General features: G+C 40.2%; 1 long non-coding RNA gene across 4 annotated transcripts in view; it reads right to left on the bottom strand.

The window, feature by feature from the left end:
* Window positions 1-12,613: 12,613 nt before the first annotated feature.
* Window positions 12,614-24,921, bottom strand: part of LOC133094752 (uncharacterized) — a 42,690-nt gene continuing 30,382 nt past the window's right edge. For all 4 annotated transcript variants that reach the window (XR_009701497.1, XR_009701496.1, XR_009701495.1 and 1 more), the window contains 2 exons: window positions 15,906-16,781; window positions 12,614-13,347 (listed from right to left, as the gene is read on the bottom strand). This is a non-coding gene — a long non-coding RNA (uncharacterized LOC133094752). The remainder of the gene's footprint in view (window positions 13,348-15,905; window positions 16,782-24,921) is intronic.

Below are 24,921 nucleotides of genomic sequence, written 5' to 3' on the forward strand. Positions count from 1 at the left end.
GGCCCGCGCACCGCGATGAAGAGTGGCCCCCACTTGCCGCAACTAGAGAAAGCCCTCGCACAGAAACGAAGACCCAACACAGCCAAAAATAAATATAAAAATAAATAAATAAAATTTTAAAAAAAATAGATGTAAGGAGACACTTTAATATTCTCTTCCCATCATCAAAAGAAATGGCTGGCATGCAATCTGCTTTGGAAACCATAGGTTTAGACTATTCACAAGCAACCCCAAAAGTTTAAAAAAGAAAAAAAGACATTGCACTTCCCCTCCTCTCTCAGGCCACGTGGATTAAATAGGGCTGACTCCATCCCTCACTTCCATGAGTGAAAAGAAGACCCAAGTCAAGTTAACGAGAGTGAGCCTTGAGATGTTTGCTGGGATTATTGGGAAAGAGGATTTCTTTTTCTGTTGGGGTTGCTGAGTTGGTAGAATGAGGCCCAGAGTGGTTGATATCCATCTTGCTTCCATGTGGGAAAAGCCTACCGGACACTGACGACAACACAAAGGAAGGCAGAGCCAAGAGCTGGAGGGATACAGATTCATAACAACTCCGTATGAGCAGGTTGGTTCAGGTTTATCTAAAGCAATTCTACCCTTGATCGTGAACTTTTCAATTACTTTCATAACTTTCAGTTATAAAACCCTAATTTGTTTAGTTTGGTTTGACTTGGATTTTTATCACTTAGAATCCCCTCTCACATCTCTTTGTTCCATTTTATGCAATATGTGTGTGTGTGGCGGGGAGTCAAGGACAGGACCCCAGTCAAGGGATCTTAACTAGACTCCCTTTCAGCTGTTGCTCCTTCCTTATAAAGCCAAATGGGAATTGACCACGTGGCATCTAGACCTATGATGGCCCACTCCCTAGGAAATTTCACCATTAGATAGCCTCTCCCTTCATGACACCAAGACCTCAGAGGTATGGAAAATATGGGCTCACCCAGAAGAAGAGTGTTATCCTCTCTCAGAACTCATGACCGTCTATCAGGTTAATGATCTTCAACTCTGCTGTGAAGAAACATTTACAGACAGCCCCTCCAAAACCTACTTTGCCAGACATTCCTGGTCAGGGAAGAAACTAGAGAATCTCTTTCCTACAGGGCTTTTACATTCTTTCAGTTCTGAAATATAATGCGTACAAAATTTTAATTTCATCCCTAAATTCCTAAATCTCTGTGATGCAGACCCACTGGGCTGACTCCTCATGACTGGTGCTGGCCCATCCGTAAGAGATTAGGCACCTTTAGGTAAGGTTGCTGCCACCATAAAAACCATGGATGTTGTACTTGGATGGGAAGCTCTGGGAGATTATAAAACTCAGTAAGGAGGTAACCACACCCCTAATTCCATAGACCCACAGCAATCCATTTGGCAGAAAGACACCTACATGAGGAATTAGAAAAGGAAAAATTTCCAATAGTCTGCTAAACCTATGAAAACCTAGCTCAATTCAAAATGGTCCCATAAATACAGTGACACACTTTTGTACACACACACACACACACACATACACAGAATCTCTCAAGAAAAGAGCAGAAAATGGCAAAATGAACTTTTCTGGTCTGGTTCTTTTTACAGAAGTTCTTACAAAGATGTAAAAATTAAATCCCATTCAGTTAAACTCATCAGGAGTTACCTTTACTAAAAAGAAGAAAATTATATGAAATTAGGACTGTGCCAGAAGGCCGTGGGATACACGATAATTATTATCTCTGGGTATTGTATCCAACATGAGAAAAGGGAAAGGCATAATAATGGACCCAGGACTTGGGCCCTATCCACTTAAATACAAACATCATTAGATTATTAACTAACTATAATTCATTAATGGCTTATTTATGCCACAAAATGCCTTGATCTTCTGTAAGGTTATTAGCAAAGTTAATGCCCCACCACTGGAGACACCCAGTATGCATAATGATCTTCTCTTAATAACCTATAAGACACCTTTGGAGTGTCATGGACTGAATATTTATGTTCCCCCAAATTTACATGTTGAAGCCCTAACCCCCAAGTGGCCATATTTGGGGATGGGACCTCTAAGAAAATAATTAAGGTTAAATGAAGTCATAAGGCTAGGACCTGTATCTGATAGGATTAGTGTCCTTATAGGAAGAGACACCAGAGCATTCTCTCTCTCTCTCTCTCTTTCTTTCTCTCTTTCTCTCTCTCTGCATCTCTCTGCATGCATGCACAGAGGAAAGGCCATGTGACAACTCAATAAGAAGGCAGCAGTCTACAAACTAGGAAAAGAGCTTTCTCCAGAAACCAACTTTGCCAGCACCTTGATCATGGACTTCTAGTCTCTGGAACTGTGGGAAAACAAATTTTTGTTGTTTAAGCCACCTAATCTGGTATTTTGTTATAGCAGCCCCAGCTGACTAATTCAAAGAGGAGACACATAAATGCAATCATTAATTACTCCACACTTAAGTTCCTCCTCCTCCTCCTTCCATGGGGCCATTGAGGTCATATGTATGATCAAACCATACTACCTCTATGCCCAGGAGCTCATGGCCTGGCAGTATTGCCTAGTGGTTTAGGAGCCTAGTCCTTGGAATGAGCAAACATAGATTTGAATCCAGCTCCATCATTTTGCTACTTGTGTGGTGTCTGGAAAGTCACTTAACTTCCCTGAGCCTCAGCTTTCTTATTGGCAAGACAGTGGTGTTGGTAATAATAGCACCTACCAATTGGGATTGATGGCAGTGTTGAGTGAGATCATGTCTACGACATTATCATTCAGCTTCCACATGGTGGCTTTGTTGAGAAGCATCTTCTTGGAACTGATGGTCCTGTGGATACTGGGGAACAGGTGTGCCTTAACCACCTGATGTTCTCTGCCAAGTGTAGGAGTGGTGACATTTCTAGGCAGAAGTTCTGGTGATAGGTTCATTGGGCTGGAATGGAATATACCTGAATATGGTTTCTTTGAAGATGACAAATCAGGAGTAAAAAGAGACATTGTAAGGAGCTATAAGCCATCGGGGCTGCTCTCAATGAAGCATAAACTCAGTGAGGACAAGGGCTTTGATCTCTGCTTTGATCACTACTGTTTATGTGGTACCTAGCATAGGGCCTATCACAGATAGGGGCTTGATCAAGATTTGTTGAGCAAGGGGAAAAAAAAAACAAGCAAGTGATTACTGACCAAATGCCAGTTGGCAAGTCCTGGTCAGTGTCACATCATAGATAGTCTTGGTGATGCCACCAATGAAAAAGGTAAGGTTAAACATCAGCTTGGGGCTTCCCTGGTGGCGCAGTGGTTGAGAGTCTGCCTGCTAATGCAGGGGACACGGGTTCGAGCCCTGGTCTGGGAGGATCCCACATGCCGCGGAGCAACTGGCCCCGTGAGCCACAACTACTGAGCCTGCGCGTCTGGAGCTTGTGCTCCGCAACAGGAGAGGCCGCGATAGTGAGAGGCCCGCGCACCGCGATGAAGAGTGGCCCCCGCTTGCCACAACTGGAGAAAGCCCTCGCACAGAAACGAAGACCCAACACAGCCAAAAATAAATAAATAAATTAATTAATTTTTTTAAAAAATTTAAAAAAACATCGGCTTGTTTCAGAATCACAGGTTGACTTCAGTGGTGATGAGTGATCTTGTTCATTAGAGTCCCACTCTTTGTCCTGACTGAATGTGTGAAACATAAAGCAACAAGGACTTTAATAAATAAACTCATTACAAGTCTCAAAACTGACATGACCTAGCATAATTGTCACTCTCTGCATGCTTTAATTTGTAATCGCTTTCACTGGCTAATGCCTAAATAAATGAGAACAAATATCTGGTACCCAACTGTTTTCTGAGTACATAGCAGATATTTCTAATCAGTCATGACACTCTTTTTTTTCCTTGGCTCAGTCTCAGACTATTTCTCAACATGGCATTCCAGGGAACCACTGATAGTCAACTGGAGTTGGCTTTCGAGGTGGAACCATTCTGTCTGCCTGCTCTACATGGGTTTCATTTTACACTACTGGAATAGTCGTTTGTTGTTTTTCCTCCCAGGCATCCACTCTTCCTTCCTATGATAATATTCTCATTTTCACTTGAGGATCCGCTTCTCTTCTACTCTTAATTTATTGGCATCCAGGGACACTGACTCCATCCCTGGATCTTGGATAGAGCACATGACCAGTTGGCTCCCTCCCTTCCCCTGACCACAGAGATTTGTTCAGGGTGGTATAAGTCAAGTGATACCATTTAAACCCCTGGATTCAATCAGATACTCCTAGAGTATCTGTTACAAGTAACTTCTCGCTCTGTGCATCTATTCTTTTCCTGAGTTCTTGGATCATCTTTACAATCACTACTCTGAACTCTTTCTCGGGTAGATTGCCTACCTCCACATCACTTAGTTGTTCTTCTGGGGTTTTATCTTGTTCCTTCATCTGAAACATATTCCTCTGCCATCTCATTTTGTCTAAATGTTTATTAGTGTTTTTATGTATGTAGAAAGTTAGTTATGTTTCTCGACCTTGGAGAAGTGGCCCTCTGTAGGAGATGTCCTATGTGTCCCAGCAGTACACTCCTCTCTCATCACTCAAGGGCCAGGGACCAGCTGGTCCCAGGGTAGGTTCTGGTCTGTGTTTGTGGACTCAATTCCACAGGCTGCTAGATGGTGATTTTCTTCTGGTGTCTGCCCTTTGGTGGGTGGAGCTGGGTCCTGGCCCTCTGGTGGGCAGGGCCATGTCAAGGGGCATGTTTAGAGGTGGCTATGGGCTCAGCAAGTCTTTAGGCACCCTGTCTGCTGATGCATGGGGCTGTGTTCCCACCATGTTGGTTGTTTGGCCTGAGGCGTCCCAGCACTGGAGCCTGCAAGCTGTTGGGTGGGGCCAGGTCTTGGTGCCAAAATGGTGACCTCCAGGAGAGCTCACGCCGATGATTACTCCCTGATACCTCGCCACCAGTGTCCTAGTCCCCACAGTGAGCCACAGCCGCCCCGCCGCCCATGCTTCCCCAGAGACCCTCCGAGACTAGCGGGTAGGTCTGCCCCAGGCCCCTATGGAGTCACTGCTTTTTCCCTGGGTCCCGTAATGCATGAAACCTTGTGTGCGCCCTCCAAGAGTGGAGTCTCTGTTTCCACCAGTCCTGTAGAGCTGTTGTAATCAAGCCCCACTGGCCTTCAAATCCAAATGTTCTGGGGGTTCCTCCTCCAGACTGGGGAGATTGTGTGCGACTCATAGCTCTCACTTCTGTGGGAGAATTTCTGCAATATAATTGTTCTCCAGTTTGCGGGTGGCCCACCCAGGAGGCATGGGATTTGATTATATTGTGAGTGCACCTTTCCTACCATCTCGTTGTGGTTTCTTTTTTATGTCTTTGGATGTAGAATATCTTTTTTAGGAGGCTCCAGTCTCTTTTATCAATGGTTGTTCAGCAGTGAGTTGTGATTTTGGTGTGCTCGTGAGAGGAGGTGAGCTCCAGGTCCTTCTACTCCACTTGTCCCACTCTGTTACAAGTGAAAATTCCTTTTTTTTTTCTTTTTCTTATACTGGTATGATTTGGGTATTCTGCTACTTGCAAGAATAAGACTTAAAGCAACACATGCTCTGGTGCATTCCTCCAACTCTTCAAGGTCATGGATCTCATGAAAAGACCTTCCAGGCCCACCACATTGCCAACCTTGCCTTGACCTGGTTTTGGAAACTTACAGAGCTGCCATCTCTCTTTGTAACAGGGGAAAGCACCTGCTTAAGCAACGGAAGTCTTGATGCCACTGAGGTGGATGGGGCTTTAAAGGGCTTAGAGACCAGCTGGGCATCTGGGGTTTGGACTTGTTCTCCTTCTACCTCACCATGTGAATATCCCCAGTGCTGGGGTGCTTGCCATCTTCCAGGAATATCATTTCTAAATCCACCAGCTCTGATTATTCAAAATTTTTCAACCTTTTGAGGAGAGAGGGGAGAGCTAAGCCTGAACCCTCCATTCTAAACTACACCTTTCAGCAAGCATTCTTCGCCCACTTATTTGTTCACGCATTCATTTCTTCACACATTCAGTAAATATTTGTTAGTGGTTTCCACGTGTTAGGCACTGGTCCAGGTATTTGGGAGACATAAGTGAACAAAACAGATTAAACCCCTGACTCACGGAGCTTACATTCTAGAGACAGAAGACAGGCCATCAGCAATAAGCATGATGATAATAAGTTATGTGGAGCATTAGAAGGTGACAAGTGCCATGGGAAAAAACAGAGCAGTCTAAGAGCCATCAGGGGCTCAGTTTCACTATTATAAACAGGTGGTCCAGGTGGGCCTAACTCGTGATGGGAGAGTGAACTCTAACTTGAAGGAGGGGAGGAGTGGTCCATGCAGAAAGGTAGGGGTCATAGGACCAGTTTATTAAAATTGTTTTCCAAGTTCTCGAACTTCTGAGCTCCTTACTCGTTTCCAACCACCAGTATTTGTTGGTAGTTCAGGGCTGTATCTCTACACAGACCACTTCAACTGAATTTCTCTCTTTTTTATTTAAGTGTTTAGGGTGGTAAAGGGTGGACAGCTGTCAGATTTTGGCAGCGAGAAGCTGAGGAGTAATGCTGGTGGGAGGCATGCCAACCTCACAGTTTGCCTGAACACCGCCCTGCTGGGGCATCAATTCCAGAAATATCTAGGAAACTGAGTCAGTACCAGAGGACTCGGACAGATGAGCGAGCTGCAGCAACACCTGACAGGGCTTTTTCTCTTTTTTGAACAGCAGCTGGAGGTGCTGCCTCTGTCGGGGCTGGTGACCCACTGACTGTGGAGAACAGGGCCTGGGGAGTGGCCACCGGGAGGTGGCCCCCTTGGCCTTGGGCTGCCCCAAGTGGGGGTTATGTGAGTCTTCCGCCCTTCCCATGTGTGTTGGGGCTTTCTCGTTCCTGACCTGTCCTCCCACTGGCTCTCCTACTTGATAGAGATTTATGTGCCGGCGTCACGCTCACCCTGGATCCGTTGAGGAAAACATAAAACAAATCCCTAGGATTTGGGAGGGAGGGGCCAGTCATCGGTTACTTTGAGGAAAGTCAGAGACAGCTGCACACGGCCTCCATCACTTCAAGGTGCATCTTGAGGCTGGAGCCCAAATCCCTTCCCTGCCAGTGATGGCAGGGTGCCTGCCTGAGCCTGGTCCCAGGGGCAGCTGTTCTGTGTTTCCCAATGAGAGGCTAACTAAAGGTGCTACTTAACATCCCTCCCTCCCAAGTCTTTCATTTCTCCTCTTCAGATGTCACCAAGGATTGTCTTATTACTGTAACAAACATTTTCTAATGCGTTAATCTTACCTCCCTAATGAGATTATAAATGCTGATGGACAAGAAGCATGTTTACTACTCCTTTGTATTTCTTTCCCACCCTCTCCAACATACTAAAAACCCCCTTACCACTCCCACACCTACTCCCAAACACTGGGCACAGTGGCCAAAATTAACATACCTACCATTTATTGAGTGCTTACTATGTGCCACCTCTGATTCTTAAGGCATTTTAAATGCTTAACAACTAACAAATTTAAACACTTAACATCTGAACACTCAACACCTCTCACCTCAATCCAAACCACCATTTTGATTAGGGAATTGTCATTCCCATTTTACAGATGAGGAAACTGTAACTCACTAAAATTAAATAAGCATACAATGTGCCCCAGCTGGGAATATTTTAGGATTTGAACTCACCTCTGCCTGTTTCTCAAGCCCATGTTCTTTCTTTTTTTTGTTGGTTTTTTTTTTAAGTTTGTAGTAATTTTCTTTTTAACATCTTTATTGGAGTATAATTGCTTTACATTGTTGTATTAGTTTCTGCTGTATAACAAAGTAAATCAGCTATACGTATACATATATACCCATATCCCCTCCCTCTTGTGTCTCCCTCCCACCCTCCCTATCCCACACCTCTAGGTGGTCACAAAGCACCGAGCTGATCTCCCTGTGCTATGCGGCTGCTTCCCACTAGCTATCTATTTCACATTTGATAGTGTATATATGTCAGTGCCATTCTCTCACTTCTTCCCAGCTTACCCTTCCCCCTCCCCATGTCTTCAAGTCCATTCCCTATGTCTGCATCTTTATTCCTGTCCTGCCCCATGGTTCTTCAGAACCTTTTTTTTTTTTTTTTTAGATTCCATATATATGCGTTAGCATATGGTATTTGTTTTTCTCTTTCTGACTTACTTCACTCTGTATGACAGACTCTAGGTCCATCCACCTCACTACAAATAACTCAGTTTCATTTCTTTATATGGCTGAGTAATATTCCATTGTATATATGTGCCACATCTTCTTTAACCACTCATCTGTCGATGGACACCTAGGTTGCTTCCATGTCCTGGCTATTGTAAGTAGTGCTGCAATGAACATTGTGGTACAGGACTCTTTTTGAATTATGGTTTTCTCAGGGTATATTCCCAGTAGAGGGATTGCTGGGTCGTATGGTAGTTCTATTTTTAGTTTTTTAAGGAACCTCCATACTGTTCTCCATAGTGGCTGTATCAATTTACGTTCCCACCAACAGTGCAAGAGGGTTCCCTTTTCTCCACACCCTCTCCAGCATTTATTGTTTGTACACATTTTGATGATGGCCATTCTGACTGGTGTGAGGTGATACCTCATTGTAGTTTTGATTTGCATTTCTCTAATGATTAGTGATGTTGAGCATCCTTTCATGTGTTTGTTGGCAATCTGTATATCTTCTTTGGAGAAATGTCTATTTAGGTCTTCTGCCCATTTTGGATTGGGTTGTTTGTTTTTTTGATGTTGAGCTGCATGAGCTGCTTGCATATTTTGGAGATTAATGCTTTGTCAGTTTCTTCGTTTGCAAATATTTTCTCCCATTCTGAGGCTTGTCTTTTCTTCTTGTTTATGGTTTCCTTTGCTGTGCAAAAGTTTTAAGTTTCATTAGATCCCATTTGTTTATTTTGTTTTTATTTCCATTTCTCTAGGAGGTGGGTCAAAAAGGATCTTGCTGTGATTTATGTCATAGAGTGTTCTGCCTGTTTTCCTCTAAGAGTTTTATAGTGTCTGGCCTTACATTTAGGTCTTTAATCCATTTTGAGTTTATTTTTGTGTATGGTATTAGGGAGTGTTCTGATTTCATTCTTTGACATGTAGCTGTCCAGTTTTGCCAGTACCACTCATTGAAGAGGCTGTCTTCTCCATTGCATATTCTTGCCTCCTTTATCAAAGATAAGGTGGCCATATGAGCATGGGCTTATCTCTGGGCCTTCTCTCCTGTTCCATTGATCTATATTTCTGTTTTTGTGCCACTACCATACTGTCTTGATTACTGTAGCTTTGTAGTATAGTCCAACATCTGGGAGCCTGATTCCTCCAGCTCCGTTTTTCTTTCTCAAGATTGCTTTGGCTATTCAGGGTCTTTTGTGTTTCCATACAAATTGTGAATTTTTTTGTTCTAGTTCTGTGAAAAATGCCATTGGTAGTTTGAGAGGGATTGCATTGAATCTGTAGATTGCTTTGGGTAGTATAGTCCTTTTCACAATGTTGATTCTTCCAATCCAAGAACATGGTATATCTCTCCATCTCTTTGTATCATCTTTAATTTCTTTCATCAGTGTCTTATAGTTTTCTGCATACAGATCTTTTGTCTCTGTAGGTAGGTTTATTCCAAGGTATTTTATTCTTTTTGTTGCAATGGTAAATGGGAGTGTTTCTTTAATTTCTCTTTCAGATTTTTCATCAATATTGTATAGGAATGCAAGAGATTTCTGTGCATTAATTTTGTATCCTGCTACTTTACCAAATTCATTGATTACCTCTAGTAGCTTTCTGTAGTCTTTAGGATTCTCTCTATATAGTATCATGTCATCTGCAAACAGTGACAGCTTTACTTCTTCTTTTCTGATTTGGATTCCTTTTATTTCTTTTTCTTCTCTGATTGCTGTGGCTAAAACTTCTAAAACTATGTTGAATAATAGTGGTGAGAGTGGGCAATCTTGCCTTGTTCCTGATCTTAGTGGAAATGGTTTCAGTTTTTCACCATTGAGGATGATGTTGGCTGTGGGTTTGTCATATATGGCCTTTATTATGTTGAGGCAAGTTCCCTCTATGCCTACTTTCTGGAGGGTTTTTATCGTAACTATGTGTTGAATTTTGTCGAAAGCTTATTCTGCATCTATTGAGATGATCATATGGTTTTTATCCTTCAATTTCTTAGTATGGTGTACCACATTGATTTGCGTATATTGAAGAATCCTTGCATTCCTGGGGTAAACCCCACTTGATCATGGTGTATGATCCTTTTAATGTGCTGTTGGATTCTGTTTGCTAGTATTTTGTTGAGGATTTTTGCATCTATGTTCATCAGTGATACCGGCCTGTAGTTTTCTTTTTTTGTGACATCTTTGGTTTTGGTATCAGGGTGATGGTGGCCTCGTGGAATGAGTTTAGGAGTGTTCCTCCCTCTGCTATATTTTGGAAGAGTTTGAGAAGGATAGGTGTTAGCTCTTCTCTAAATGTTTGATAGAATTTGCCTGTGAATCCACCGGGTCATACCGTTTTGTTTGTTGGAAGATTTTTCATCATGGTTTCAATTCTAGTGCTTGTGATTGGTCTGTTTATATTTTCTGTTTCTTCCTGGTTCAGTCTCAGAAGGTTGTGCTTTTCTAAGAATTTGTCCATTTCTTCCAGGTTGTCCATTTTATTGGCATATCGTTGCTTGTAGTAATCTCTCATGATCCTTTGTATTTCTGCAGTATCTGTTGTTACTTCTCCATTTTCATTTCTAATTCTGTTGATTGGAGTCTTCTCCCTGTTTTTCTTGATGAGTCTGGCTAGTGGTTTATCAATTTTGTTTATCTTCTCAAAGAACCAGCTTTTACTTTTATTGATCTTTGCTATCGTTTCCTTCATTTCGTTTTCATTTATTTCTATTTTCATTTTTTTCTGATCTGATCTTTATGATTTCTTTCCTTCTGCTAACTTTGGGGATTTTTAGTTCTTCTTTCTCTAATTGCTTTAGGTTTAAGGTTAGGTTGTTTATTTGAGATTTTTCTTTTTTCTTGAGGTAGGATTGTATTGTTATAAACTTCCCTCTTAGAACTGCTTTTGCTGCACCCCATAGCTTTTGGGCCATCGTTTTTTCATTGTCATTTGTTTCTCGGTATTTTTTGATTTCCTCTTTGATTTCTTCAGTGATCGCTTGGTTATTTAGTAACATATTGTTTAACCTCCATGTGTTTGTATATTTTACAGTTTTTTTCCTGTAATTGATATCTAGTCTCATAACATTGTGGTTGGAAAAGATACTTGGTATGATATCAATTTTCTTAAACCTTCAAAGACTTGATTTGTGAGCTAAGATATGATTTCTCCTGTAGAATGTTCCATGAGCACTTGAGAAGAAAGTGTATTCTGTTGTTTTTGGATGGAATATCCTATAAATATCAATTAAATCCATCTTATTTACTGTGTCATTTAAAGCTTGTGTTACCTTATTTATTTTCGTTTTGGATGATCTGTCCTTTGGTGAAAGTGGGGTGTTAAAGTCCCCTACTATGATCATGTTACTGTCGATTTCCCCTTTTATGGCTGTTAGCATTTGCCTTATGTATTGAGGTGCTCCTATGTTAGGTGCATAAATATTTACAACTGTTATATCTTCTTCTTGGATTGATCCCTTGATCATTATGTAGTGTCCTTCTTTCTCTCTTATAATAGTCTTTATTTTAAAGTCTATTTTGTCTGATATGAGAATTGCTACTCCAGCTTTCTTTTGACTTCCATTTACATGGAATATCTTTTTCCATCCCCTCACTTTCAGTCTGTATGTGTCCCTAGGTCTGAAGTGGGTCTCTTATAGACAGCATATATATGGGTCTTGTTTTTGTATCCATTCAGCTATTTTGTGTCTTTGGTTGGAGCATTTAATCCATTTACCTTTAAGGTAATTATCAATATGTATGTTCCTATTACCATCTTCTTAATTGTTTTGGGTTTGTTCTTGTAGGTCTTTTCCTTCTCTTGTGTTTCCCGCCTAGAAAAGTTCCTTTAGCATTTGTTGTAAAGCTGGTTTGGTGGTGCTGAATTCTCTTAGCTTTTGCTTGTCTGTAAAGGTTTTAATTTCTCCATCGAATCTGAATGAGATCCTTGCTGGGTAGAGTAATCTTGATTGCAGGTTTTTCCCTTTCATCACTTTAAATATGTCCTGCCACTCCCTTCTGGCTTGCAGAGTTTCTGCTGAAATATCAGCTGTTAACCTTATGGGGATTCCCTTGTATGTGATTTGTTGTTTTTCCCTTGCTGCTTTTAATATGTTTTCTTTGTATTTAATTTTTGATAGTTTGATTAATATATGTCTTGGCATGTTTCTCCTTGGATTTATCCTGTAAGGGACTCTCTGCCCTTCCTGGACTTGATTAACTATTTCCTTTCCCATATTAGGGAAGTTTTCAACTATAATCTCTTCAAGTATTTTCTCAGCCCCTTTCTTTTTCTCTTCTTTGGGGACCCCTATAATTCGCATGTTGGTGCGTTTATTGTTGTTCCAGAGGTCTCTGAGACTGTCCTCAATTCTTTTCATTCTTTTTTCTTTATTCTGCTCTCCGGTAGTTATTTCCACTATTTTATCTTCCAGGTCACTTATCCATTCTTCTGCCTCAGTTTATTCTGCTATTGATTCCTTCTAGAGAATTTTTAATTTCATTTATTGTGTTCTTCATCATTGTTTGTTTGTTCTTTAGTTCTTTTATGTTGTTGTTAGACGTTTCTTGTATTTTCTCCATTCTATTTCCAAGATTTTGGATCATCTTTACTATCATTACTCTGAATTCTTTTTCAGGTAGACTGCGTATTTCCTCCTCATTTGTTTGGTCTGGTGGGTTTTTACCTTTTCCTTCATCTGCTTCGTAGTTCTCTGTCTTCTCATTTTGCTTAACTTACTGTGTTTGGGGTCTCCTTTTTGCAGGCTACAGGTTCATAGTTCTTGTTGTTTTTGGTGTCTGCCCCCAGTAGGTAAGGTTGGTTCAGTGGGTTGTGTACGCTTCCTGGTGGAGGGGACTGGTGCCTGTGTTCTGGTGGATGTGGCTGGATCTTGTTTCTCTGGTGGGCAGGACGGAGTCCAGTGGTGTGTTTTGGGGTGTCTGTGACCTTATTATGATTTTAGGCAGCCTCTCTGCTAATGGGTGGGGTGGTGTTCCTGTCTTGCTAGTTGTTTGGCATGGGTGTCCAGCACTGGAGTTTTCTGGTTGTTGAGTGGAGCTGGGTCTTAGCGTTGGGACGGAGATCTCTGGGAGAGGTCTCACCGATTGATATTACATGGGGCTGGGAGGTCTCTGGTGGTCCAGTGTCCTGAACTTGGCTCTCCCACCTCCAAGGCTTAGGCCTGACACCTGGCCAGAACACCAATACCCTATCAGTCACACGGTTCAGAAGAAAAGGGAGGAAAAAAAGAAAGAAAGAAAGAAAGAAAAAGCAAAATAAAATAAAGTTATTAAAATAAAAAAAATTTTTAATATATTATTAAAATAAAAAATTTTTAAAGTAATTAAAAAAAAAAGAGAGCAACCAAACCAATAAACAAATCCACCAGTGATAACAAGTGCTAAAAAGTAAACTAAGATAAACATATAAATCAGAATCTAGTCAGTCACATACAGCAAACCCCAAGTCTACAGTTGCTCCCAAAGTCCACGGCCTCAATTTTGGGAAGAATCATTGCCTATTCAAGTATTCCACAGATGCAGGGTGCATCAAGTTGATTGTTGAGATTTAATCTGCTGTTCTTTAGGCTGCTAGAAGAGATTTTCCTTTCTCTTCTTTGTTCGCACAACTCCTGGTGTTCAACTTTGGATTTGGCCCTGCCTCTGCATGTAGGTTGCCCTCTGGCGTCTGTTCTTCACCCAGACAGGAGGGGGTTAAAGGATCGGCTGATTAGGGGGCTCTGGCTCATTCAGGCCGGGAGAGGGAGGGGTACGGAACGTGGGGTGAGCCTGCAGCGGCAGAGGCTGGCATGACGTTGCACCAGCCTGAGGCACGCCATGTGTTCTCCCCGGGAAACTGTCCCTGGATCATGGGACCCTGGCAGTGGCGGCCTGCACAGGCTCCCAGGAGGGGAGGTGTGGATAGTGACCTGTGCTTGCACACAGGCTTCTTGATGGCTGCAGCAGCAGCCTTTGCATTTCATGCCCATCTCTGGGGTACACACTGATAGCCGCAGCTCGCGTCCAGCTCTGGAGCTCGTTTAGGTGATTTTCTGCCTTCTGTGGGCAGACAGGGAAGGATTCTCCTCTCCTTGCGCACCCCAAAACAATGGTCTCTTGCCTCTTAGGCAGTTCCAGACTTTTTCCCGGCCTCCCTCCCTCCTAGCTGTGGCGCAGTAGCCCCCTTCAGGCTGTGTTCACACAGCCAACCCCAGTCCTCTCCCTGGAATCCGACCTCCAAAGCCCGAGCCTTAGCTCCCAGCCCCCACCTGCCCCAGCGGGTGAGCAGACAAGCCTCTCAGTCCAGTGAGTGCTGGTCAGCACCGATCCTCTGTGTGGGAATCTCTCTGCTTTGCCCTCTGCACCCCCGTTGCTGCACTCTCCTCGCCCACCCACCCCCGTCTCCACCAGCGAAGGGGCTTCCTAGTGTGTGGAAACCTTTCTTCCTTCACAGCTACCTCCCAGAGGTGCAGGTCCTGTCCCTATTCTTTTGTCTCTGTTTTTTCTTTTTTCTTTTGCCCTACCCAGGTACGTGGGGAGTTTCTTGCCTTTTGGGAAGTCTGAGGTCTTCTGCCAGTGTTCAGTAGGTGTTCTGTAGGAGTTGTTCCACATGTAGATGTATTTTTGATGTATCTGTGGGGAGGAATGTGATCTCCACATCTCACTCCTCCAGCATCTTGAAGGTCCCCCCCCCCCACGCCATGTTCTTTCTGATGCATAGCACAGTCCCTTTATAAATATTTAGCACAGGTTGTGCCTGGATGTTTGTCAGGATCCACTAGTCATTTCCAGTACAGGCCTGGTTTGCTGTCTTGCTTCAGTTGGAGGGCAAAGGCAGGAGAGTGTTGGGTGCAACAGTGGTTCTCACTGGGGGTGATTTTGCCCTCCAGGAGACACTTGATCTTTGGAGATATTTTTGCTTGTCAGAACCAAGGCAGGGGATGCTACTGGTCTCTTGTGAGTAAAAGCTGGGGATGGTGTTGAACATCCTAAGATGCACAGGGCAGAGAATTATTCCAGCTCAGTGTCATTAATACTGAGGTCAAGAGCCAGAGAATTGGAGAGAGACCCCATCCTATCTCCAAGTTAGGTCCAGAGCTCTCCTTGCAAACACCTAGCTGGGATCAGCTTACAGTCACCTTCCTGTCAGCAATTAAATCTTTACTTTGTTCCCAGAACTCTGGCATGCTCCATCAATAATGAGACCCATATAGTTTCCATAGTATTTGTTAAGAACAATCTTCCAAGTAATTACTAACTTTCTCTTTCTCTTGTTTAAGGTAAAATTAGAGTCTTTGCTGGGATGAGTGGATCCACAGGGCTATCACAGTTTATATTCACCCCAAAGCCTTCTGACTTTCTGCCAGAAAGAGTATTTTAATACTGACCAAGAATAATAGCACTTAGGGAATGTAAGCCAACTCTTGCTACTCAAAATGTACCCTTCATTTTTTGTTTGAATCATTTTCTCCAATTAATTCACAAGCATGTGATACACTCAAAATAGGCCTGGGGATCATCTTCGAACCAGGACAGTGTTTGAGTAGATCACCAAGTCTGTAGATCACCTAAGGCTAATACTATTATTAGATAAAAGTTAAGCAATTGTGTTATCAGAGTTCTCCAGAGAAACAGAACCAATAGGATATATAGATATATAGATGTAATTATCAGTGTAGATGTAGATGTAGATGTAAATGTAGAGAGATAGAGACAGAGACAGAGATAGAAATAGATAAGAGGAGATTTATGTTAGGAATTGACTCACATGATTTGGAGGCTGAGAAGGCCCAGGATATGCTGTCTGCCAGCTGGAGAACCAGGAATGCTGGTGGTGTAATTCAGTCCAAATCAAAAGGCTTGAGAATCAGGGGGCTGATAGTGCAAGTCCCAGTCTGAGTTCAAAGGCTTGAGAATCAGGAACACAGATGTCCAAGGGCAGGAAAAAACAGATTTTCCAGTGCAAACGAAGAGAACACATTTGCTTTTCTTCTGCATTTTTGTTCTAGTCAGGCCTTTAACAGATTGAATCATGCCCACCTGCATTGGTGAGGGTCATCTTCCGTATTCAGTCCACTGATTCAAATGCTAATCTCTTCCAGAAACACCCTCACAGACACACCCAGAAACAATGTTTACCAGCTATGTGAGCATCCCCAAGTCCAGTCAAGTTGACGTATAAAATGAACCATTACAGCAATTAATCCTTGACAAAGTTTCTAAGAACTGGGGTTATGTGGTCCCTTGATTAGAATCTAGAGATGGCTTGATCAAAACATGTCAGGACTAAGGCATGGTTTGATTGAGTTGTAAAACTGAAAAGGCCAGAGGAAAGATGACTTCAGGTGTGCCTGAATCCAGGTACACAGAAAGCATCACCAGTATCTGTTGTCTCTATTTATCTGCCCTCCTCCCTCTGTGTTGGCTCCATTCTCACAAGGATTTTACCCTCATGGAAGCAAGATGGCCACTTCAGTTTCTGCTTTTATCCTTGTAGGTTCTAGTCCAATGGAAAAGAGGATGTCTTTTCTGACATTCCGCAAAAAAGTCACAGTGTGTTTCTGATTGGATGATGTGCCATTCCTTAGCCAATCACTGAGGCCACAGGAACACGACCCTCCACTTGGCTAGGGCTGCATCATTGCTGTTAGGGGAGTAATGGAGACAGGAAAGTGGATCATGCCAGCCAAAGCCACAGTGACCATTTGAGAACAAAATCAGTCCTGCCCAGAATCAGTACTGCTCCAGAAGGCTTGAGCCTGAAGAATCAAGCACATCACAGGAGTCCTCACTGGGAGTGATAAGCCGAGCCCTGACTGGCTGAGTGACCCTGAGCAGGGCACCTGTCCTCTCTAAAGACCTCCAAAGTCCCAACCACTTTAGAATGTTTTCCTCTGCAGATGCCTTCACCAGTTGCTTCAGAATGTCTACCCCAAGCCATCTGTTCTGTGAAACGAAATGCTCCACCAAACACAGCAAAAGAAGAAAAATGGGACAAGGGTCTGCAGAACTTTACTGCTGCTTTGTGTCTTTTCTGGCAGTTACAAAACAAACCAGCAAATCACTTAGGATAATCTACTTGGTTTACAAATTTCATGGTAACACAAACCACTCAGTAGGTTCTGATTAATACCTTTTAGCACCAAAAGGGTAACGTGCCAAGGACAGCAGCCTGAAGAAGACCTCCAGCATCTGACAAAGATGGACAGGAAGAAGGAATAGAGACTAACATGCCTTCTGGGCCAAACACCTCGCCTCTTTCCCTTGGGGGAAAATCATTTTCTAGTGGTCAAATCGGGTGGAGTGTGGAACTGATATCAATATTATGATAAAATTATATTCTTTGCTGCAAGCATGAAGCCTGTAATGGTTGATTTCATCTGCTGATGTGACCACATATGGATACAGATATTGGTAGTAACTCAGCGGGGATCTTGGCATCACCTACCAAAGCGCTGGCTAGCAATACTCGGGGGTCTATTAGGAAAGTAGCATAAGCATGAAATGGTGTGGCAACTGATCCATTGAGGCTGTAACTGTATTACGAAGCAGAGTCTATGTTTCTCTTAGTAAATCTATTGTCTCTAGGTCTAAAATGGAAAGACCTGCTCTTCCTCTAGAGAATGGTTAAGAGGCCCATGATTACTCAACAATTAAAGGTAGCAGCATGTGTTCACATTGGAGCCAGAGCCTCGGAGCTGTAGAGGGAATTAGTAAAACGGAAGGCAGAGTGCATTCCAAATGTAGTGAGAAGATGAAAAGATGGATGATACGCCCAAGAGGTTAAGACATAGAGAAGATGGTGGGAGAAGGTTTAACACAAATCTAATCCAAGTTCTGGAAGGTGATAAAAGACAAAATAAGGGGGAAGTACTATCAAAGAGATAATGTTACCAATTTTCAGATTTAGGATTTAACATAGAGGCATCATAGTGAAACTGACGAAAACCAAAGAAAACGAATCGCTCTTTAAAGCAGGCAATGATAAGACACAGATTGCCTACCAGCAAACAGCCTTTAGAAGGGCTGCTGGCTTCTTAACTACAAGGGAGCCCAGAGGAGTGGAATCTGAGAGAAGTAGGCTGAGAAAAGTTACTGTCAACCTAGAGATCAGTGAGGCTCTTTCAACAATGATGATCAAATACAGACACGGACAAAAACTGAGTATTTATCCACAAATTAGTAACCTATAAAATATCCTTAAGACTCAAATTCTAAAGGATATATATTAGATAGAAAAAAAATTAGTCCAGATGAAAATCTGATGTAAGTAGAAAGAATAAGCAAATACATTGGTAAATAAGTGGACTAAGTGAATGATTATATAAAGCAATAATAAAAATAAAACCAAATGGGATGTGGCAAAGCAAAATAATAGCTGAAATAAAAATGCTGGCTTATAATAGTAAAAGAACTCCAGCTGAGACAATAATAATGGACAATAATAGTTGGAAGGAAGGTGATCTGGGAGTGAGATTATCCTAAGCTTTGTGGATTGTTCAGGAGGATGGGAAATATGTTAATTCAATTTGGACTTTGCTAAACTAAGTATGCTTATTAAAACTGCCAGTGTAACTACTAAAAGAATAAGCATGGAATCTATGTCCACCAAAGAAGTAAATAGCAGAGAAAAATTAAATAGGAAAACAAAATCCAAAAGAAGGAAAAAAGGAGAAGAATCAGAAGAAGTAGGACAAACGCAAAGCACATAACAAGATAGAAGAAATACATTTAAATATATCAGCATTCACAATGAATATAAATGGATTAATGTCTACAGATAAAAGACAAAAACTACCAGGCAGAGTTGGAATTTTAAAAGTTCAATTATATTCTGCATATAAAACCAAAAAGTAACAGACCTGCAAGAACTAGGTAAATCTATCTATATAACAGAAATTGCTTTAACACACCTCTCTCAATAACTGACAGATCAAGCAAACCAAGAAACCATTAAAAATTGTAAAGGACAATTAACAATCCTGATTTAATGGGTTACATAGAACACTGAGCCCAGCAATTGGAGAATACACACTCCTTTCAAGCACAAAATCTGGCCATGGATTATACCATAAAGCTAGCCTCAGGAAGTTCAGAAACTTGGTGTCATCTGTGCTGCATTCTCTAACCTATATGCACTGAAGTGAGAAAATGTGCAGCAGAAAAGATAAATAGAAAAACTGCACATATTTGGAAATTAAGAAAAAAAAGAACTAATGTGTCAAAGAAAAATAATAATGAAATCAGAAAATACGTATGTGGGAAGCTCTAAAATAGTATTACAGGGGAATTATACTGTCAATACTCCATTAGAAAATAAGAAAGTCTCCAAATTAATGAACTAAGCATTCAACAGACAGATTTAGAGAGGAAAAAAAAAAAAATAACAGAATAAAAACAAAGAAAACAGAAGGAAAGCAATAATAAGGTTAAAAGCAAAAATTAATAAAACAGAAAACAAATACACAAGAGTACAGGTCAACAAACCCAGACACTGATTCTTTGAAAAGACTAATATCAATAGAAAATTATCATCAATACTAGCAGAGATTAAAAAATCATTCAAATCAGAGATAATATGCAAATAAGCAATATTAGGAGTGAAAGAAAAGATATAACTGCAGATGCTACAGAGATTAATAGTTAATAACAGGTTATTATGGACAACCTTATGCTAATAAACTTATAAATTTTGATAGAATGGATAAATCCCTAGAAAAACAAACTATTAAAATTGACTCTCAAGAAAGAAGAGAATGTAGGAATAATCCTATAACTGTTTTAAAAATAATATCAAAAGCTTAAAATGTTACAAAAAGAAAACACTGGTCTCAGGTGGCTTTATAGGCATGTTCCACTAAACAGGAACAGATAATTCTGAATTTACATAAACTCTTCCAGAGAATTATTTTATTAGGCCAACCTTACCTTGATTCCAAACAAGACAGGGACAGTATAACAGTCCAATGTCACTCGTGAGCATAAATGAAAAAAGTGTAAATAAAATATTGGCAAACCAACTTCAGCAATACATAAAAACAATAAAATACCATTACCAATTTGGGTTTGGTCAAGAAATGTAATCTTGATTTAATATAGAAAATAGTTTAATGCAATTCTTCATATTAACAAATTAGAAAAAAAATCCCACATGATTATCCTAGGAAATGCAAAAGAGACTTTCCATAAAATTCAACCCAGTCAAGTGAACCTATAACAAAACTACTTCAAATAAGATCCTTAGTGACAAAAGTCGAAAATATTCCATCTCTAAATATTTTTAGAAATCAATATAGAAGAATAACCTTATTACTTCTGTAAGGAAAGCATTTTTAAATAAGACATAAGCACAAACAATAAAGGAAATGATTGGAAGTTTTGACAATTTTAAAATTGTTAAAAAAACTTTTTCATAAAAAACAGCAAACTGGGAGAAAATTTTGCAACCCGTAACCAACAGAGGATTAATATCAAGGATAAGGTTTTCCTATAAAAAGTCATAACTCAACAGAAAAAAAAAATCACAAATAGACATTTAATAGGGAGGAAATAAACAGACCATATGCCTCTTCAAAGTTGATCTCAATTGGTAATTAGATAAATGTGAATTAAAACTACATGGAGATATAATTTTGAACTGGGAATAATCAAAAAAGTCTGACAGTACTAGATGTAGGCAAGGATGTGGAGCTATGGAGATTCTCATTACATTGTTAATGGAATATGGATTGGAGCACTTAGAAAAATATTTTGGCATTACTCCAGTAAAGTGACAATGCACCAGCACCAAGACCCAGCAATTCCAATCTCGGGTTGGAAAACTCTTGCAAGAAACTCTCTCACAGAAAACTTACACATGTGTGCCAGGGAACATATACAAAATTATATGGCAAGATCGTTCATAAAAGTGAAAAACTGGAAACAATTCAAATGTCTATCCACGCTAGAATGGATAGCTAAGTTGTGGTACACTTCTACAATGAGTAGTATATAACAGTCCAAATGAATAAACTAGAGGAAGTTACAAAAGCATGTAAACAATATAATCCATTTACGTCAAGTTCAAGTTCAGGCAGATTAATGGATTCATTGTTTAAGGGTTTGTAAATAGTGACACAACCATAAAGAGAAGAAAAGAAATGAGAAAATTTTTGAATATTGGTTATCCTAGGTAGAGGGAGGGAGGGAGATGAAATTAGGGAAGTATCAAAAGAGAGCTTGGAAGGTAGTGGAAGTGTGTGAGTGTGTGTGTGTGTGTGTGTGTGTTTAATTAATGTGGGTAGTCAGTACTTGGGCCTTATGTTATTATTTTTCTTTAAACTGTAAATACATTTTATAAACTTTTGTATATATGACATATTTTACAATTGAAAGAGCATTTAATAATATTATGGTGTCTTTCTCTCAACTTTAGAAAGACTCTAAAATGAAGCCAGATACTTTCTTAATATGTATGTTTTAAATTTCTTAAATCAACCAGCAGTACTGTGCTCTTTGACGAAATGCTCTAATTCCCAATGAAATTAAGAACAGGTTAGTAATATCATTACTATTATTTAACATTCTTTACAATATAGCCATGAAATTGGATGATAACATTACATAAAAAGTAAAAGTATTAGAAAGGGAGAACATAGCTATTATTTCTTGTGGGTTATATATATATATATATATATATATATATATTTTTTTTTTTTACCGTGTAGTGTAAACATAACTTTTATTTTTATTTTTTTATTTTTAAACATCTTTATTGAAGTATAATTGCTTTACAATGGTGTGTTAGTTTCTGCTTTATAACAAAGTGAATCAGTTATACATATACATATGTTCCCATATCTCTTCCCTCTTGCATCTCCCTCCCTCCCAACCTCCCTATCCCACCCCTCTAGGTGGTCACAAAGCACCGAGCTGATCTCCCTGTGCTATGCGGCTGCTTCCCACTAGCTATCTATTTTACATTTGGTAGTGTATATATGTCCATGACACTCTCTCACCCTGTCACATCTCACCCCTCCCCCTCCCCATATCCTCAAGTCCATTCTCTAGTAGGTCTGTGTCTTTATTCCCGTCTTACCACTAGGTTCTTCATGACCTTTTTTTTTTTTTTTTCCTTAGATTCCATATATATGTGTTAGCATACTGTATTTCTTTTTCTCTTTCTGACTTACTTCACTCTGTATGACAGACTCTAACTCCATCCACCTCATTACAAATACCTCCATTTCATTTCTTTTTTTTTTTTTTTAATATTTTTTTTTTCCACACACACTATTTTATTTTTACAAGAGATAAATAGACTGACACCAAGCATTGTACATGGATGACCACAACAAAAGCAACAATGATTGCAATTACCCAACACATTTCATTTCTTTTTATGGCTGAGTAATATTCCATTGTATATATGTGCCACATCTTCTTTATCCATTCATCTGATGATGGACACCTAGGTTGCTTCCATGTCCTGGCTATTGTAAACAGAGCTGCAATGAATATTTTGGTACATGACTCTTTCTGAATTATGGTTTTCTCAGGGTATATGCCCAGTAGTGGGATTGCTGGGTCGTATGGTAGTTCTATTTTTAGTTTTTTAAGGAACCTCCATACTGTTCTCCATAGTGGCTGTATCAATTTACATTCCCACCAACAGTGCAAGAGGGTTCCCTTTTCTCCACACCCTCTCCAGCATTTATTGTTTCTAGATTTTTTGATGATGGCCATTCTGACCGGTGTGAGATGATACCTCATTGTAGTTTTGATTTGCATTTCTCTAATGATTAATGATGTTGAGCATTCTTTCATGTGTCTGTTGGCAATCTGTATATCTTCTTTGGAGAAATGTCTATTTAGGTCTTCTGCCCATTTTTGGATTGGGTTGTTTGTTTTTTTGTTATTGAGCTGCATGAGCTGCTTGTAAATCTTGGAGATTAATCCTTTGTCAGTTGCTTCATTTGCAAATATTTTCTCCCATTCTGAGGGTTCTCTTTTCATCTTGTTTATGGTTTCCTTTGCTGTGCAAAAGCTTTTAAGTTTCATTAGGTCCCATTTGTTTATTTGTGTTTTTATTTCCATTTCTCTAGGAGATGGGTCAAAAAGGATCTTGCTGTGATTTATGTTATAGAGTGTTCTGCCTATGTTTTCCTCTAAGAGTTTGATAGTGTCTGGCCTTACACTTAGGTCTTTAATCCATTTTGAGTTTATTTTTGTGTATGGTGTCAGGGAGTGTTCTAATTTCATACTTTTACATGTACCTGTCCAATTTTCCCAGCACCACTTATTGAAGAGGCTGTCTTTTCTCCACTGTATATGCTTGCTTCCTTTATCAAAGATAAGGTGACCATATGTGCGTGGGCTTATCTCTGGGCTTTCTATCCTGTTCCATTGATCTATATTTCTGTTTTTGTGCCAGTACCAAACTGTCTTGATTACTGTAGCTTTGTAATATAGTCTGAAGTCAGGGAGCCTGATTCCTCCAGCTCCATTTTTCGTTCTCAAGATTGCTTTGGCTATTCGGGGTCTTTTGTGTTTCCATACAAATTGTGAAATTTTTTGTTCTAGTTCTGTGAAAAATGCCAGTGGTAGTTTGATAGGGATTGCATTGAATCTGTAGATTGCTTTGGGTAGCAGAGTCATTTTCACAATGTTGATTCTTCCAATCCAAGAACATGGTATATCTCTCCATCTATTTGTATCATCTTTAATTTCTTTCATCAGTGTCCTATAATTTTCTGCATACAGGTCTTTTGTCTCCTTTGGTAGGTTTATTCCTAGATATTTTATTCTTTTTGTTGCAATGGTAAACGGGAGTGTTTTCTTAATTTCACTTTCAGATTTTTCATCATTAGTATATAGGAATGCAAGAGATTTCTGTGCATTAATTTTGTATCCTGCAACTTTACCAAATTCATTGATTAGCTCTAGTAGTTTTCTGGTAGCATCTTTAGGATTCTCTATGTATAGTATCATGTCATCTGCAAACAGTGACAGCTTTACTTCTTCTTTTCCGATTTGGATTCCTTTTATTTCTTTTTCTTCTCTGATTGCTGTGGCTAACACTTCCAAAACTATGTTGAATAATAGTGGTGAGAGTGGGCAACCTTGTCTTGTTCCTGATCTTAGTGGAAATGGTTTCAGTTTTTCACCATTGAGGACAATGTTGGCTATGGGTTTGTCATATATGGCCTTTATTATGTTGAGGAAAGTTCCCTCTATGCCTACTTTCTGCAGGGCTTTTATCATAAATGGGTGTTGAATTTTGTCGAAAGCTTTCTCTGCATCTATTGAGATGATCATATGGTTTTTCTCCTTCAATTTGTTAATATGATGTATCACGTTGATTGATTTGTGTATATTGAAGAATCCTTGCATTCCTGGAATAAACCCCACTTGATCATGGTGTATAATCCTTTTAATGTGCTGTTGGATTCTGTTTGCTAGTATTTTGTTGAGGATTTTTACATCTATGTTCATCAGTGATATTGGCCTGTAGTTTTCTTTCTTTGTGACATCTTTGCCTGGTTTTGGTATCAGGGTGATGGTGGCCTCGTAGAATGAGTTGGGGAGTGTTCCTCCCTCTGCAATATTTTGGAAGAGTTTGAGAAGGATAGGTGTTAGCTCTTCTCTAAATGTTTGATAGAATTCGCCTGTGAAGCCATCTGGTCCTGGGCTTTTGTGTGTTGGAAGATTTTTAATCACAGTTTCAATTTCAGTGCTTGTGATTGGCCTGTTCATATTTTCTATTTCTTCCTGGTTCAGTCTCGGCAGGTTGTGCATTTCTAAGA

The sequence above is a fragment of the Eubalaena glacialis genome, chromosome 7 (assembly GCF_028564815.1).
Source record: "Eubalaena glacialis isolate mEubGla1 chromosome 7, mEubGla1.1.hap2.+ XY, whole genome shotgun sequence".
Lineage (NCBI taxonomy): Eukaryota > Metazoa > Chordata > Mammalia > Artiodactyla > Balaenidae > Eubalaena > Eubalaena glacialis.